This window comes from Oncorhynchus gorbuscha, linkage group LG09 (genome assembly GCF_021184085.1).
Source record: "Oncorhynchus gorbuscha isolate QuinsamMale2020 ecotype Even-year linkage group LG09, OgorEven_v1.0, whole genome shotgun sequence".
NCBI lineage: Eukaryota > Metazoa > Chordata > Actinopteri > Salmoniformes > Salmonidae > Oncorhynchus > Oncorhynchus gorbuscha.
The window spans coordinates 77,877,206-77,883,456 of NC_060181.1; the positions used below are offsets into that span (position 1 = coordinate 77,877,206).

The 6,251-nt window shown below is 39.3% G+C and overlaps 1 long non-coding RNA gene across 1 annotated transcript; it reads left to right on the top strand.

Annotated features, from left to right (window-relative positions):
• Positions 1-1,868: 1,868 nt before the first annotated feature.
• LOC124043101 lies at positions 1,869-5,328 on the top strand. The gene is made up of 4 exons (XR_006840266.1): positions 1,869-1,912; positions 2,426-2,459; positions 2,595-2,684; positions 5,105-5,328. It is a non-coding gene; the product is annotated as an uncharacterized LOC124043101 (long non-coding RNA).
• The last annotated feature ends 923 nt before the right edge of the window (positions 5,329-6,251 follow it).

Sequence of the window (6,251 nt, forward strand, 5' to 3'; positions counted from 1 at the left end):
TGGTAGAAGAGTGAGGTAACATCTCACAGAAATAACTGGCAAATCTGGTGCAGTCCATGAGGAGGAGATGCACTGCAGTACGTAATGCAGCTGGTGGCCACTCCAGATACCAGAGTCGGGACCAAGTCACTGTTTTACAAGTCACAAGTAAGTCTCAAGTCTTAGCACTCAAGTCCAAGTCAAGTCCCAAGTCAAGTCCCAAGTCAAGACAGGCAAGTCTGAGTCAAGTCTCAAGTCAAGACCGTCAAGCATCAACTCAAGTCTCAAGTCGTAAACTTTGAGTTTCGAGTCCTAAACAAGTCATAATGTGCTCTTCACCAAAAGTAATACCATGTCATTTTTTTAACAAGAGTAATAGTTAGTAATAGTTTACGCAAATCATGATTATATATATTCATATATTTATTACTTTGCAAATAAATATTATATTTCCACGGAAATACATGGGTAGCCATGAGAAAGACTATCGAGGATCGCTATGGGGGGCAATCGGGCGATGGAGGCTTGTACACAATCGCCCAACCTTAACACACACACACTCTCTGTGTGGTTACAGTAGGCTAACATATGTCAATGGTTTTAGGAACAGCAGTAACATCAGGCAGGATTTAGGCTACCAACTGCCTAGCCAGTTGTAGCTCAATCTCGGGTGCAATGATTACGTTCCCACACTGACTGACTGTGTGGAGGCTCATTGATTTAACATTACGTTAGCCTATGTGATACACTAGTAAAGTAATAAAATATATAGCTGTCGGCTATATTAGCCAAAACTTACAATTCGTTGTGCAGCTTCAAATGTCGAACAAAGTTGGAAATTGTTGCGACTCCAGCTGTAATTTTCTTCCTGCATGTTTTGCAAGTTGCAATCCGTTTTTTGTTGATACAGCGTCGTCTTTATATCCAGAAATATACATTTTGGGTATCATCTTTCCAAGGGCTCCATCTGAATTCACCCGCCGAATTCACCCGCTGACGCAATTTGATTGGCTGCTGTCCGATTCAAACTGTAATCCGTTAAATGAAGAGTTGATGCGCTACATACTTTTTTTAATAGGATTATTTTTAATATTTGGGCTTGAGGACGGTATCAGGTCAGGTCGAGTCATAAGGCTCAAGTCTAACTCAAGTCACGAGTCATTGGTGTTAAAGTCAAAGTCGAGTTGCAAGTCATCACATTTGTGACTCGAGTCCATACCTCTGCCAGATACTGACTGTTACTTTTCATTTTGACCGCCCATTTGTTCAGGGACACATTATTCCATTTCTGTTAGTCACATGTCTGTCTCAGTTGTTGAAACTTGTTATATTCATACAAATATTTACACATGTTAAGTTTGCTGAAAATAAACACAGTTGACAGTGAGAGGACATTTCTTTTTTTGCTGAGTTTAGATTTTTGTCAGTCAGCATTGTCATTCATTGATGCTGAACCCATGAACAAATATATCTGCATAGAAGAGAGAGAAACATATTGTCACGCAGTGGTCGAAGTATAGTATGTTTGTCTTCATTTATTTGGTCAGGCCAGGGTGTGACATGGGTTTTTGTGGTGTGTTTTTGTCTTGGGGTTTTGTGGGGTGTCTAGCATAGTCTATGGCTGCCTGAGGCGGTTCTCAATCAGAGTCAGGTGATTATCGTTGTCTCTGATTGGGAACCATATTTAGGCAGCCATATTCTTTGAGTATTTCGTGGGTGATTGTTCCTGTCTTTGTATTTGCACCAGATAGGGCTGTTTAGGTTTTAACATTTCATTATTTTGTAGTTTCTTCATGTATAGTTTTTTCCTTCATTATAATATCATGAATCATCATCACGCTGCATTTTGGTCCGAATCTCCTTCAACGGAAGAAAACCGTAACACATATGTCCATTTTAGTAGAAGGGGATTAATCTTCTGAATGCATCTAAAGTAATGATCTTTTATTTTAATTACGAACCCAATTCTTAATCTTCTGACTCCACCCAATTATCCAATGACATTAGAATGATTTTGCAATATGTCGCAATACGAGACTGGTAATTCTCCTGAGCAGTGTTGTTAGCCAAATGATTAAACTTGCATTTGTCGATACCACAGGGGAAATTATACATTTATTGGAATGTTCAAGTCCTTAAGTTATTTGAATGGTATCACCTCCATGCAGCTGTTCCTCCTGTTGCATCAGCCCCAACTAGATCTCCCGAGTCTACTGGTGCCTGAAAGCATAGAGGTTTTTGTGTGTGTGTGTGTGTGTGTGTGTGTGTGTGTGTGTGTGTGTGTGTGTGTGTGTGTGTGTGTGTGTGTGTGTGTGTGTTGAGCTCCAAGATATAGTTTCCTTCAATCTGGGCAGAATTTTAAAGCTTAGCTATATTTTGCCTTTGCCTTTCATTCCTTCATTCCCACTTTTTCTTTCCCCATATCATGGACATTGTTGTATTTCAGTGTGCAGCACAGAAGAGGAAAAATCACTTTGATGGTGAGCATATGACATTACTTTTACTGTAACAATGTCAGTCATTTATTTGATCTTGGTACATTGTCTGTTTAATTCGCTAAGCTGATGATACAATACACTAAATATTCACTGTTTGCCATTTGACATCAATCACAGGCAGGTGCGTCCTGCACCCCCAAAATCTGAAGGGGCACCAAGTACTGTGGGCTGTGTGTTAGTCCAGGGAGGAGCTATGCCCCCACATCTGTAAGTTGGAGAATTTTGCATTTTTCAAACACCTGACAAGCTTTTTCCTGCAATCTAGAGCCATAATCATTATGCTTAATTAGATGCAAAAAATATGTAAAGATCGTTACACATGCTAGCTACTCTAACTTGATTGATAGCCTGAATTTTTTTCTTGGGAGCTAGTTATGTAAGGACATATGCTGGGAGTACAGGGAGTAAACATTTAATAAACAATGGACATAAACAGAACACAGACAGCATCTGGACAGGGGGAAAATAAAGACATCAATGCTGACACGGGGATGAAACAGAGGAACAGACAGATATAGGGAAGGCAATCAAAACATAAAGGAGTACAGGTGAGTCCAATGAAGCGCTGATGCGTGTAACGAAGGTGACAGGTGTGCGTAATGATGGGCAGCCGGGCGTCCTCGAGCGCCAGGGAGCGGGAGCAGGCATGACAAGTTATGAGGTTGAGAGATTGCAAACCTATCTGGGCTAGCTAAAGCCAACTTCATACAATTGCTAAGTGGCTAGTAGTATTAGAGAAAAAACAAACAAACAAAATCACAAATAACAGGACAAATCTGACATGGGGCATGACGCCTCTGATCACACACTGTAAATGCAAGCAATGCCACTTTGTGAGGATCTTTCAGCCTCATGATAAAGAATACTGCCTTGCAGGATCTCTGAGCCCCATACAAATCCAGCAGTGACAGTCATCTGACAGTTTGAGATTGGCCCCCCTAGCTCCGCTCAGTAACTGTGTAGAGAAGGATCTGTGTTGGTATGCAACATGAAAGAGGGTAAAGGAACGACACGTTCATATAGGCATTTGACTGGACTTTTTACAGTCATGTTGCAGGCGTGAAATGATCTGCCAAATTTCACTTTTCACATACTATCAAATATGAATAAGCCCAGAAATGATCAGATCAACTATTCTCACACAGAATGTGGTTTAATTAATGGAAAACTGCTACTGTAGGTTTTGAATGGATCCCAGTGAGAAAGTGAATCTAAGCTTCATCACTGTTGCCTACTTCTACTTGGCATAATCGTTTGGTTACTTTACTAGACCTCCATTTTGGTTAGGTGTATAAACAGTTATTTAGCTAATAATTTCTGAAGATTTAACAAAGATTACAGTATACACAAGAAGTAAATCAGATGAAGTCCATTAATCATTTTCATAGCCTAAAATAAGTATTTTAAATGTTTGATTGTTTGCTGTCATGTGTGAGATTTTTAGTTGACAAAGTGCTTTAATGACAATAGTGTTTCTAGTTTCCTGCCACCTGGTCTCTGCCAGTGGCTGGAGGGAGTGTGGTCAGAGATACTGGCTATAATGATGAGATGCTTATGTCTCTGCTCTAACAATGGGATTCATTGTCCACATGACGGAACGGTGGGATGTCAAATTCCTGCCTATATCTCTCTTTTTGGTTTGGTGGATACATCTCGTTATTTTAATACTGTTTTGAGTATTCGATGAAGGGTGTTGACGTCAATTGCCTATTCAATTGCATAGACCATCTCAACAGGGTCAACTCCAATATATAGTGTGTTTTCCAAAGTTGCAGAGATGTCACGTGCATCACACGTATATCAGTAAACTCATAATAACGTAAGCATTAAGAAACTTCTATTAGATCAAATAAGCCTCACGTATCAAAATAAACATTCATTTTTATCTTGACTAAATTCGACACTCTCATTGGCCCCCATACAAAAACTCTTCACTTTCGTATTAATTAATGATCTGCGTAACGTGGACAGATTTTGGGTGGAGTAAACCCTCTTAATTCACCTCTTCCTCTCTGGTAGGGTGAAGTTGGCCCTAGATGCTGTTCTTGGGTCAGTTTTGCATTTCTCCCAGTAATGGTTACGTTTAGCATTGGGGAGGGGATCTGATCTTAAAGGAAACTTACCCCAGAGTGCGGCTGCAGAGTATGCTCAGGTGTAGAGCTTTATGGTTTTTGAGATTAGAATAAAAAATGTCCGCCTGTATCTGTAGGAGTTTGTTGGGCTACTGTGAGCCCTAGGGTGAGTCAGGACTGATTGTCTTTCTTTTCTTTTCATTTCATTCATTTTTTTTATCAGCCTCCTATTTACTTTGAGGCTGGTCCAGCATTTTGTTTCAATACATCCCAGTTAGCACTGTCCGACGCCGACATCCATGGATGTCTAAAATATATCATTTTGCTCACTGGGTTTCTACATTTTGTAAATACCTGCACCTGCTCTAATGCCCAAGTATTCATACTCTGTCTGTGCTTAGCTTTTCTTGCTCCTAACCTTTTATTAATCCTCCTGTATTTTGGCAGGAGCGCTGGCAGGCTTATCTGCCTCAAGGATATTACTCTACTTTAGATGTCACCCTGGGTCTGAGGTAATACTGATCCATATCACCCTCTTCTCCTTTTTTTACCCAGGCAACTGTTTCAACTTTGACCTGGACATGTATTATTATGTGTAGATTTACTTTCTTCAGTGTATTGATTCAATGTGAGAAGCCATTAGCAGCAGGGACCACTGAGTTAGGCTACATGTATGTCCTCTTTAAATCAGTCCCAGAAACATTTGTTATCTTCAAATCTGTTTGAGCCAAATATCACCTCTGTCAAATTGAAATGTAGTCCTCCGGGCTGTTCTCATATTAAAGTCATGTATCACAGTTTCCATTTGCACAGTTATTATACTTTGTCAGTGCTAAACATGTAATTGTTCTTCAGAGCAGATTGCTCCTGAACATTTCCTGTCAATACTAATAAGAGATAAATTGTTCCATTTCATATTTTATTCATGAACCGGTTTGTAGAACATTATTCGAAATGTTTTTGTTTTTACTGTGGTTAATTATACCCTGTCTTGAGCTCATGTCAACAACATCTAAAGGTAATAATGAGGAATAGAAGCCATTAGTGAGTCATTACACACTGCAGTTTGCTCGCCTCTTATTTTTGTGTAGAGTAATTATTGTATTTTCAAATGGATTACATCCACATATTTAGTTCCCACTTTCTCTATTATCTCTTGGTTAAAGCCACTGAAGCGGGTCTAGCTCCATCTGTTGTGGTTTGTCATAGTTACTGTCTGTATGGGATGTGTTACTTAAAAGGGTCTACTTCCTCATTCTTATGTTTTACACACCCTCCTTTACAATGGACAGTACCTCTTCATAATGTGGCCTGTGTGCTGTGTTTTATTTCTACTGCTGTTCAAGTGGAATAGGACATATATATCTTTGCTGGCATGAATTTATGAGGGAAATAAAAAAATACCTTTTAGGTTGTGAGCATATTGTAGTTTCATTTTAATGCTGACTCCACTGAAGCAGCCACTCATTGACATTTTCAATACTTTTTTATTTTTATTTTTTTACAAATGGCTGAATGAGGCTTTAAATGCAGCTGATATTTGAATTTTGGTGCCATACGTAAACAGACGTGGCCCAGATTCCTTTGGTTTTTTGATATGACAGTAAGGTATGAAGATTTTATAAGTTACTATCCTAAGATTATGCAAGCCAATTTTACTCCCATTGACAATCTCTTTAAACCTGAGGAAAATTGCTTTTTG